The 12,267-nt window shown below is 41.6% G+C and overlaps 1 protein-coding gene across 3 annotated transcripts in view; it reads right to left on the bottom strand.

Annotated features, from left to right (window-relative positions):
* LOC133477291 (zinc finger protein GLIS2-like) overlaps positions 1-12,058 on the bottom strand; it is a 40,884-nt gene extending 28,826 nt beyond the window's left edge. The window contains exon 1 of one of the 3 annotated variants that reach the window (XM_061771901.1): positions 11,695-12,058. The gene's annotated coding sequence lies outside the window, so the exon portion shown is untranslated. The remainder of the gene's footprint in view (positions 1-11,694) is intronic. The other 2 variants (XM_061771899.1, XM_061771903.1) reach the window with 2 other exon arrangements.
* Positions 12,059-12,267: the final 209 nt, after the last annotated feature.

The raw sequence follows: 12,267 nt of genomic DNA, 5'->3' as shown, positions 1-12,267 counted from the left end.
GTACCACTACACCATATGATGAGATAGTTTTTTAGAAATGTATATGGTTTCACAGTCATAACGGCCCTCTAAGGGAAACTACAATTTGGCCCGTGACAAAAATGAGTTTGACATCCCTGATCTAAACTATTAATATGATAAACATTTGTGGGGGGGGGGGGGGGGGATCAATTGCTCTTTTTTATTATTATACACAGCAGGGCTTGGTCGGTACATATATATATATTCATCCATCCATCCATTTTCTGAGCCGCTTCTCCTCACTAGGGTCGCGGGCGTGCTGGAGCCTATCCCAGCTGTCATCGGGCAGGAGGCGGGGTACACCCTGAACTGGTTGCCAGCCAATCGCAGGACACATAGAAACAAACAACCATTCACACTCATGCCTACGGGCAATTTAGAGTCTCCAATTAATGCATGTTTTTGGGATGTGGGAGGAAACCGGAGTGCCCGGAGAAAACCCACGCAGGCACGGGGAGAACATGCAAACTCCACACAGCCGGGGATGGGGATTGAACCCCGCACCCCGCACCTCAGAACTGTGAGGCTGACGCTCTAACCAGTCGGCCACCGTGCCGCCTATATATATATATAGATATATATATAGATATATATAGATATATATAGATATACATCTATATAGATAGATAGATAGATAGATAGATAGATAGATAGATAGATAGATAGATAGATAGATAGATAGATAGATAGATAGATAGATAGATAGATAGATAGATAGATAGATAGATAGATAGATAGATAGATAGATAGATAGATAGATGCCCTGCGATTGGCTGGCAACCAGTTCAGGGTGTACCCCGCCTCCTGCCCGATGATAGCTGGCTCCAGCACGGCCGCGACCCTAGTAAGGAGAAGCGGCTCAGAAAATGGATGGATGGATATATATATATATATATATATATATATAAGATAATAATGTAGAAAACGGTTTACCCAGACCTGCAAACTTTATGGACATTGATTTTACCCTGTTTAAACATTGGCTCAATTAAGGACACTACCAATAGAAAAAAAAAAAAAGAAGTTGTACAGAATGAATGGCAGTACATGTATCTTGAAATAAGACTAAAGAGTTTAAGAACTAAATGAGCACCCCTGCCTGTTTTTGCGAAATTCAATTGAAGATGACACGAGGCTTGTTTTTGAGACTGTGGTCTGTCTTTGAGAAAATGTCTAGCATGTGACTAAAAGTGCAACCAGTGCTCATGTCATCTTGGGTTGTGTGCGTGTGTATGAGTGTGCGTGCGTTTGTGTTTGAGTGGACAAAAACAAGAAAATGGTGAAGTTAGTTTCAGAGAAAGGGATTTCAAGGAGTCGGATGAAAGCTTAAGAGAGGGAAGTATGGGTTTCCCCTGACCACGCCGACAAGAACAGATGCGGATGGTAAAAGTTGGAATGATAAAGCCCAATCTGCGCGTGTGCATGTGTGTGTTTCCACCACAGGATGACAATAGCAGTGTTGAAAGTGTGGCATCACTGCATGGCAACACAGTGTGACCTGATGATGCACGCACCCTTCACAAATTCTTGACAATGTAAACGTGCACCATTACGAAACTGAAAAGGTCCACAAATCACAACTACCACTGTTGTCATTTCTAAGCTATTGGAAGTTTTTCATGAGCAGTACTACAAAAAAGTATCTGATATCCCAAAAACCTTATAGAGGGGTAGCACACGGGCCAAGGAAGAACAATTTCACTTCGGTTGTAAATACATGAAAGTGAAGATGCAGGAATTTATTTGCAATTTTTGCAGTTTTAGACTGTCTGCATTAAGGCCGACTGTGGGCAGTAAGGCACCACATCCATATATAGACATTACTGCCACCTAAAAGGCTGGAGTGGAACAGCATTGTCAGGAATTTCTTGTTTATTTTGAAAGTGCATCTCGTTCTGCTGGATGTGGTTGGCCACCACTGCACTTGGCCTCGGTGCAAGTGGACTGCAACGGTAGAGTTGAAATGCTGTATATTTGTATCCACACCTATATTCGGATCGAATTGTAATGCACTCATGTGTGGAAGGCGAGCCAGTCGCTGCTGCACTTTTCAAAAAAAATAAAACACAAACACAATGACTACACTCACGCAGGAACTGTTGTTAGTCACTGCTCACATCAAGACACTCGCATGCAGAGACTCTGATGTCACAAACCACCCTAAAAGTATTTTCTATACATTTTAACATTTTATGCCTGCAATATTTTTGCAACTATTTTTTTTATTTATATAGTCTTCCTCTATCTCAGATTTTCACCTACAGCGGTTGAGTGTGGAACATATTCCCCGCAATTAATGAGTTTCAAACTTGGCAGAGGTAAAGATACTAGATTTGCACCTCAATTACAGTTGCCACCAAAATGGGCTCTTCCTTGGCAACTTTGTGAAGTTACATAGAACTCCGTTCAACCTTTTTTGTGTCTTTTTAACAACACGTAAAACAAATGTAAGCAAAGTAAAGACGGGGTGCTTCCCGTTCCTTCGCTTAAACTTCACTGTTAGCGTCCTGAAGGCGCAGAGTGATGCAACTCTGCCAAAGCAGTCTGCAACCGCCACCAGGACAAACCAGGACCCATTCATCTCTGCTTGCAGCTTTTATTATCATTACGATTATTCAAGTAAAATAAAGGCCTATACGCGGATCTACCTACATTCCACTATTACCTCTGAATACTGCGACACTGACCCTGTCATTGCAGTACTCTGCGTGAACCGTGTTGAGACAAAACACATTTCCTCGATTAGCCAGCTCCAAAGTTAGTAAAAGCAGTGCATTGTAAATGATGGTTTTGTGGACCAGCTCAATGAAAGAAGACATACATTCCTTAAATTAGTTTTTTTTTTCTTTAAACGAACGGAATGCAATTTCATCTCTGAAAGTTTCAAGGGAAAAAACATTAAAAAAAAAAAAAAAGTGTCTGTAATTATGGATCAGGCCCAAGAGCCACACTTCCACTACCACAGGATTATGAATTGTTTATTTAAGTACTCGAGATAGGATGGCTAACTGGTATGCATTATAACCATCTAATTTGCTAAATGTGTCATGGCTTTATAAAGTGTTTGGCTACATTTTGGATTCATCGAAACTGTTGTAGCGGTACAGTCGGGAGCACAAGTGACCTACAACATAGCATGTGGTGGTCTGCCTCTCCTCCCCTTTCGGATTTGTCTGCATCTACAAGCTCCAGCAGTGCTTTTTGCAGGAAAACTATAATATTTGATTATTTACCTATATTTTAAAGATTCATGCATATAATGCCAGCATATATGTATGTGAGGCGCAGGCATTATTTTCGTCCTCTTGGGGTCGCCAACCTCACATTCTACACTGTAGTATGTGACGTGAAATGTGTGTGTGCCTTTAAAAGGCGGACCTGGCCTGTTGAGTGACGAAGAAGTGACCAAATGAGGATGTACAGTTGGCCGGTTGTTGAGTAGCTTTAGCGTTAGCCACTCTGTGTGACAGTGTCAGTTGAGGCTATCAGCAGCAGGTCAGCTAAGAACATGCTTTTGTTCACTGTATTTTGTTTGTTCACTAAAGCCAATGAAAGTGCACCAACGGCTGTCTTTCTTCCCTCTATCCTAACCACCTGTTACGATTACAATTTCTTCTAGATAGCGGTGGTTGACTTTATTAAATTAGCTAATGATGTTTTTATTACTGTAGATGTGCAGTTGTGTAACTTAAGCCAGCTGTACTTTGAAATAGGAACATTGCACTCTAACTTCTTTTATTAAGTGTGAAATGATATCGGGCGGCACGGTGGCCGACTGGTTAGAGCGTCAGCCTCACAGTTCTGAGGACCCGGGTTCAATCCCCGGCCCCGCCTGTGTGGAGTTTGCATGTTCTCCCCGTGCCTGCGTGGGTTTTCTCCGGGCACTCCGGTTTCCTCCCACATCCCAAAAACATGCATTAATTGGAGACTCTAAATTGCCCGTTGGCATGACTGTGAGTGCGAATGGTTGTTTGTTCCTATGTGCCCTGCAATTGGCTGGCAACCAGTTCAGGGTGTACCCCGCCTCCTGCCCGATGACAGCTGGGATAGGCTCCAGCACGCCCGCGACCCTAGTGAGGAGAAGCGGCTCAGAAAATGGATGGATGGATGAAATGATATCAATCTTTGGACAGTCTCTGAAGTTTATGCAGTCGGTCCTCCAATGTCAATCAAGGAAATGTAGTCAAATGCTCATCCCTAAACCAAAATTGTGTATTATAAAAGTGAAAGAGACATCTCACCTTTGTTTTGTCTTGTTTCAACACCAATTTACCCACATTCAATTTGCAAATTAACACTTGTTTTCTGCCCTTCTACTTTCGAGGGTCCCCCACCCCACCCTCATGCTTTTAACCCCACCCGTCATCGCCGGCGCACCGCCACCATCCCACCACTTGGCAGCGGGACAAGGTCAACCCACAGAGAGCGTTCTCTCTTCTCTGCTTTCCCTCCCTGTAATTCCTCATCAGCAGCAGAGCAACAGATCCCCCTCCAAACAGCCACCCCTCACTCCCCAACTTCCCTTTCATCCCCCGCTGCCCTTGGAGGAGTGAGGGAAAGACTAAAGATGGAGAGGAGGATAAAGCAGCGGCAAAGGTAGAGAGAAAAAAACTTGTCGTGGGGGAAGCAGATGAGGTCAAGAGCGGTCTGAACAGCAGAAAACAACCTCGCTTGGTTTCTTCCTTTTTCTGTTTCGCTCTTTTGTCGTCCGGACTAAAAAAAAAAAACAAGACTGCAGCGCCTCACATTCCTGAGAGCCGAGCAGATTCACCCAATTTGTTTCCACTCTGAGTGCATGTGCCAGTAAATAATAACCAATTCCAGCTGTAGTGTCGGCTGTAGCTCTTATTCTCCTGTAAGGACTCAATGAGGGAAATGAGCAAAAGGCTTCCATTAAATAACCAACTAACGAGGCGAGATGATTCGACAAGTCACGTTTTAATACGACCGGTTAACAGATCATTTATCATATTTTATGAGCTGCATTTACAAGTTCTCAATTTCGATTTAATGCCTGTATCCATTTTTTTTTGTCTTTCATTGTACATTTCAAGTGATCCAACTAGTATCCGATATCACTGCGTTTACACGTTGCGGTTCGGTTTTCACAAATTTGCTTTTTTACAGAATTTATTTTACCAAACTCATCGTCTGCTATTTGCCCTAAAAACTAAGCTAAACTACAATAAAAATATTACTTTGGCGCCATAGTGCGACATCTTGTTGTTGTTAGGTTTAATTGAATTATGGTGTTTTGTTTTTTTGTCTGCGTTTGAGATGTCCTGATTTGTTGACGGTCCTTCAATTCACCTCGTACAAGTGAAAGTGAAATTAGTTTGTTTTTGCTTTTCGCCCGTGTTGGCTACAATGCTGTTACGATTAGCCTGTATTCCCGAACTTTTATGATCGTGTGTAAATACCAAAAGGCGAGTTTACTGACATACAGTTTGTCGAAAGTACCACTATTTTATAGTACCATATTTCTTTGCTCATTTTTAATGTCGTCTGAGTTATTTGGGCTAGTATGCTAGCTAATACTATTGATTAGCCTCAGGTGAAGGTGTTCTCTTTGTGCTGAATAATTTAACTACTGAATACTATGTCACATGTGCTCATGACTGCGTACATGCTATATAAGCATGCTGTTGATACTTTGCTGATTATTCTTGCTTCGGACCACACTTGCTGCCAAAAGATGCCGCCAACCCCCTGGCTAATAGCAGTAATTGGGATAAAGGAAGTATGATGAAGAGATGCATTTCAACTATTTAAGACCATTGTATGTTGGGAAGGAGCAAAGTTTAAATTGGGTTGTAAAGTTGAAGTTATGGAGAGTCTTCGTCGCATGTGCCTGTCGGTCTGCTGGGTGCCATTTATTTCTAAGGGTACAATGTAAAATGAGTTTGAAATTATGTTCAAGTGTTTTGGATTATAGTTTGTGGTATATTTACATTATCAACTATCAAGGTAGACAATTATAACAAAATTTAACGGGTGTCAATTACTTTCAGTTTTTCACTATTAGCAGCAGAACCCGGTCCCTAGCTTTTGATAATTTAATAATGCTGCCATGACGCATATAATAATAAAAATCTGAATTATGTAACTTGATCCAGTGTAAATGCAGCCTTATTGACTTCAATCAGGTCTCAAAGTATAAACCACTTTTTATATCCTTGTAATGGAAATGCTTTGTGAATGAAGGTCAAGGTGGGTCCCGCATAATGAGGAAAACGGCAGACTAATTGCAGTCTGTAATAACAGGAGTACTGAAGGAGAGTTAAGAGAAGAGGAAACAGACACTTTAAAGCAAACAATGAAGGGAAAATGTTTTCAACAGGTAAAGTCGTTCAATACATTTGTCGGCATATGTCGTCGAAAGTGCAATTTGGTCTCAGTTCTCCTGACCTCACCATGCTATCCTGACTACCTCCAGACAAGACATGCCTTGCTAGCTTTTTGCGATTAAACTTCTGGCCCTAATTGTTCTCCAAATTGAAAACATCAGGAAGACAAAGAGACGTTATAAATACTGTACCGACCGAAGCCATCGCTGATCCCATAGAGAATAATACAGCTACCATACAAATCAATTACTTTATTACAAAGTGCATTATAAATCTTCCAACGCTGTGTTTCTATTACATACTGAAAACAATAAGCATTTTCCATGATTTAAAGGCAAAAAAAATAAAAAATACGATTGTTTAAAAAATATTCTATGTGCTGACACTTCTTCTTCACAAAAGTGCGCCCTATAATTAGAAACATGAAAACTGAAGCAGTAATAATGATGATGTAGTAATAGAAGACATATCTGCATGGGAGGCTGACACCAAACCAGAGCATCAACATCATCATGAAAAAAATAAAAACGTTATGAGCAACAAGGCTGTGGTCCAGCTCTAACGCTTCATCCTTGTTTACCATCAAGAGCATTTTATTTTCTTTCTCATGTTCCACTCACTCGTCTTTGTCAGAGCCTCCTCGAGGAGGAGACCAAAATGATTTTTTCCTATTTCCTGAAACGCACCCCTAGAAGAAAGCAACAGGCAGGCAGAAAGGGGACAGCAGGGGAAGAGAATGAGAGTGATGGAGGGGAGGTAGAAGGGCGCTGAAGGAGGGTTGGGGGGGGGGGGGTTGTGTCGGGTGGGGTTTGTGGAATTTTCTCTATGTTTGGTTTGGAAGAGAAGACCCCGGCTCTGCACTCTCATGAGGATAATGGAAAAGCAGGGAGAAGAAAAGAAGGAGGGTTATGGATGTGTGTGTATGCGTGTGTGCGGACCCTCACAGGTGGTCGTGCTTTGTGTGCACACGTGTGTGTGTGTGTGTGTTTGTGTGTGTTTGCCGGATTGTGCAAGCATGATGGCACAGCTATGCGCGCCCCAAGAGCATGTGAGCACATGTGTCTGCTTATTTACAGATGTTGGCACTGCGGTGCATGCGAGCTTTCAGTCAGGAGACGGGGAGACGAGGTGAATAAGACATTCCTGGGATGAATGGATGCAGGGAGCCAGCGGTTGGTTTGTGGTCGCATACTAAGAGGAGAAAAATGAATGTCTGGTGCAGGGCTGCGCCCAGAAACAATACCGCAGCCAAGCAGGGAGCCAAGCAAAAGCATGAGGAATAGCGTTGCATGTGGAGGAGAAACAGGGGAGGCCCGCTCTCCAGCTCCACTGCCTCCCACCCTCCTCCCATGGAGGAGCAGCTCACTCCTGCCACTGCTGCTGGGGCAAGCGTTGCTTTTATGGCTGCTCTGAACCCACTGAACTTATCATGTACAAACAGCAGGCCAGTGATAGTCAACAGCCAGCAACACAGTGTGGGGAGTTTAGGAGGACTGAGGAGCTGGCAGAGGAGCGTCACTGAAGTCTCCTCCTCCCACATTGAAAATGGAATTTTACTTTTGATTGGTTTTGTTTTCAACTGTAGTTTAGAACAGTGTTTAATTCACCACAAAGAGGCATCAGGCTGTTTAATGCCACTCCCAGTCGAAGAGAATTACACTTTGTGTATTTCAAACAGCCAAACAACTACCTAAAGCTTAATGCTAATGCTAATTAGCATCAATGTTGAGGTGCTTTGACACCTTAAGCAACTGATTAAGCACAAATGGTCCAGCAACAATGTAGACAGTCAACAGTACTCGCAGTCATATACTCTTTATCCTCCGAGTGGAACAACTAATATTACTGCTGTACTGATGATTTAAGAGGAGTTGAAACATTATGAATCCCATTTGAATTCTAGGCAGGACAGTCCCGCTGCAATTTGATTGGCAGCTGCGAAAAGGCAAGGACTATCTACAACTAAAGTGGGATTCAGAATAAGGCCTCAATGAACAGTATATCTGCCGGTCTGTTAGAAAGTACAATATTATAGAGTGTTATTTTTCCTCGTTAAAATACACATTATAGCACTTTTACACCATTCATTTGGAGTCTGGACACAGGGGGTGAAACACTGCCTCAAAGCAAAAAGGTAACAAGCGCTGCAAGAGTTTTCTTCGATGCACATATTTGCTTCAGCTAATAGCTTTAGCTTCTGATAAACGGCACTTATTCGATTGCTCAGTGAAGTTGTTGACGTGGTGGGGGAGAGGCGTATTTATGTTTGGTGATATGTTCACTGCATGCGCCACATACACAGATCCACACAGTAACTGGCAAATGAAGTGCTGCCTCCTTGAGGGAAAATAGACTCCAGCCACCCCTAAACGCCACCACTAGTCGTCATTGTAACGAAATCCTTTGGCCCCACAGTATGTGGGGTGGAATGAGGGCTGGCTCACTTTCATCAGACATATGGGCTGATTTCAGCAAGACAAAAAAATAGGGTGTGGAAAGTGTACTTTAATTATTGATCCCTGGTGTATTTTAATTACAAAAGCCAGTGACAGACGTGAATAAGACTCCTGGGAATTATTAAAATGGCAAGGGCGGGTGGGGTGGAATGCATAATAAGTTTCCTTTAAAGCTGAAAGTCTACACTACAGTTGGTGGAATATAAAGACAATACAGCCATTGTCCAAATACTTCTGGAACGAACTGTGTATGTTACCAGCCCCACAGATTGCAGTAGACAGTGTGGGTGGAAAGGGGCTTTTTTTGCAAGACGCACCCAAGAACAGGAAAAAGACTCGCGTCTGACCTTTTCAAGTCCACAATATGATGCAACGAGCCTGCAACCTGCTGCCGTCAACGGCACAGAAACCCTCGCATTACGCTACGAAATGACCGCCCCTGACCGCCATTGTCACCATCACGCTGGAGAAAAAACTGGCAAGGACGGTCAGGATGAAACAGCCCTGCCTCTCGGGGCCCTGGCGGGTCATTAAATCCCAGCGACACGTCATCTTTGAGGGAAGACTGGGAGTCACGGTTGGTGTCAAGCGATGACGGGGACTGGAGAACTTGGGGGAATTCAGGGTGGAGGTAGGTCTAGTTTCCACACTCTGGGCAGATAATGTTCTACAAGGGTTTGCAATCCATTATGAATCGAATCTACTCAGTACACTTACAATAATCGTTTATTATCCCAGTCCAGTCCAGCAAGAAAATGGAAGGATGGATATCCCAGTCCTTCTTTCCAGCTGAACTACACCAAGACTGTGAGGTGCTTTGAAAATGAAATGAAACGTCATGACCTGCGCTTCATCCAAAGTTCCATTCACTTGTATGGAACTAGTATCTATCCATCCATTTTCTATACGGCCTTTTCTCATTCGGGTTACGGGTGGGCTGCAGATTATCCCAGCTGACTTTAAATGCGAGAGGAGGAGTACACCCTGGACTGGCCGCCAGTCAGTCGCAGGACACATACGAGCAAACAATTGTTCATGTACACATTCATTGCTATGAACAATTAGGAGTCATTCAATGCACTTAACGTTGTTTAGAATGCGGGAGGAAGTCAAAGTACCCGCAGAAGACCCACCCAAACATGGGGAGAATTATTTTGTTTTTAAATCCCATGTCATGGTCTTCCATCTAAGTGTAAATTTGTTTTATTCTTTTAACAAAGTGTTTTAAAAATATATATTGCTTATGTAAATGTTATGTTTTCATATTATTTTAATACTTTGACTTAGTTTTGCGGCACGGTGGCCGACTGGTTAGAGTGTCAGCCTCACAGTTCTGAGGACCCAGGTTCAATCCCCGGCCCCGCCTGTGTGGAGTTTGCATGTTCTCCCCGTGCCTGCGTGGGTTTTCTCCGGGCACTCCGGTTTCCACCCACGTCCCAAAAACATGCATTAATTGGAGACTCTAAATTGCCTGTAGGCATGACTGTGAGTGCGAATGGTTGTTTGTTTCTATGTGCCCTGCGATTGGCTGGCAACCAGTTCAGGGTGTACCCCGCCTCCTGCCCGATGACAGCTCCAGCACGCCCGCGACCCTAGTGAGGAGAAGCGGCTCGGAAAATGGATGGATGGATGGATGGATGGACTTAGTTTTTTTATTTTCTATGTTATAAATATAATACCTGTTTTTTTTAAGGAAAATATATTTAAAGTAATAAAAATAACATAATTAATTTCAAATAATTACACAAATACCTGACAATATTGTCCAAAATAAGAGTTGAAGGTGGCAAAATCATAAGGAAAGCAGGGTAACGCAGATATTTTGATATTTTATCTTTATATCTTAATTTATTTTTTTTAAGTTCAGGAAAATATAATTACAATTAAAAAAACTTAACATAATGATTGAAAAATAATAGTAATTAATAATAATTGAAAATATCCAACATAATAGTTAAAGGTGGTGACGGGTAAAAAAGGCTGCACATGAGACGTTTTAATATGTTCTATTTTTATTTTAGTACAGATTGTAATTTTACCTTTTAGGAAAATATATTCAAAAGAAGAAAATAAAATAATTCTAAATAATTTTTAAAAGCCAATAATAAGTCCACAATAATAGTTAAAGGTGGTGTAATCATCAAGACAAAAACATGTTACATATTTTACTTTTACATTTTAATTTTAATATTGTTTTTATTTTTAGGGTAATATATTTTAAATAAGTGTTCAGAAAACAGCCTGCTGTGGAAATTTCCAAATTATATCGTTATATTTTATTTAAATAAATATTATATTTGTTTTAATTTTTGAAGACAATCCATTTCAAATAAAAAAGTAAAATATTCATCAAATACATAGAAAACGATAATATGTCAAAAATAAACAATAAAACAGCCTGCTGCAAATGTTTTCATATTTTATATTTAGATTTTAATTTTATGAAAATTATATTTCTTTATTTTTTGGGGGGGTATTTAAAAAAATTAAAATCTAAATTCTAAAAAGCCAATAATGTTTCTGAAATAACTGTTAAATCACACGAAGAAAACAGCCTGAATCAGATTGAGGTTAAAATAAACATGTTAATAAATGAATGCAACCACCAAAATAGTAATTTCATTACACGGGTAATGAAACAGCATGTTGACTATTTCGTGGAATTATTTGGGGTTATACTCCAGAAATGACCCACTAAACTACAGACAGAAAACTAAGATATACGGTGTTTTATCGTTTCATAAGGGACGTCAGTCTAGTCTGGGCGTAACCTTTGGAGCTTTAAAAAAAAAAAAAAAAAAAAAAAACGCACGTTGAGTGTTTTGAAGGAGGAGAAGCAGCTGAGTGTGGCGTGTGAGTGAGCGATTTACCTCCCAAAACGTCTTCAAACAGACAACCTCCTCTCGGATGATTCCCAGCTTTTCCCCAAAACAAAAACAAACAAACAAACAAAACAGAGTGAAGATGAAAAAAAAATGAAAACAAAATCAAACGTGCTGTTACTACATTTCTTTTTTTACTGTACAAAAAAAAAAAAAAAAGATCCTTTCGCCGTGCAGTCTTGATTAGAGGTGTGCAAGTAGTTTTCACTCGAGAAAACCTTGTCGTTGCGACTAAAGTGGATAAAGATGTCTGCGATGAGGGAGAGGAAGTAAAACGAAAATCTAGCCCGGCGCAGGAGCGAGCGACGCTCAGTTGCGACGCTGGTCAACTGAGGATCAGGAGGGCGGTGATGAGGAAAGAAGAGGCTGCCTGGGTGGAGACCAATGGGTGGGCGAATGGCGGGTGGGGAGGGGGGCAATAAGGGGCGTTCATTTCAAAACATCTGTCCAGGGGCGTATGTAGTCATTTGGGGGCCCAAGGCGAATCCGGTCATGGACAGAGGTGGCTAAAGTAGTACAGTTGAGTACCGCAAATGCACTGAAGTAAGAGTAATGTTACAT

This window comes from Phyllopteryx taeniolatus, chromosome 4 (assembly GCF_024500385.1).
Source record: "Phyllopteryx taeniolatus isolate TA_2022b chromosome 4, UOR_Ptae_1.2, whole genome shotgun sequence".
Taxonomy (NCBI): domain Eukaryota; kingdom Metazoa; phylum Chordata; class Actinopteri; order Syngnathiformes; family Syngnathidae; genus Phyllopteryx; species Phyllopteryx taeniolatus.
The sequence above is the reverse complement of the archived record's forward strand: the minus strand, read 5'-3'. Positions and strand labels throughout refer to the sequence as shown.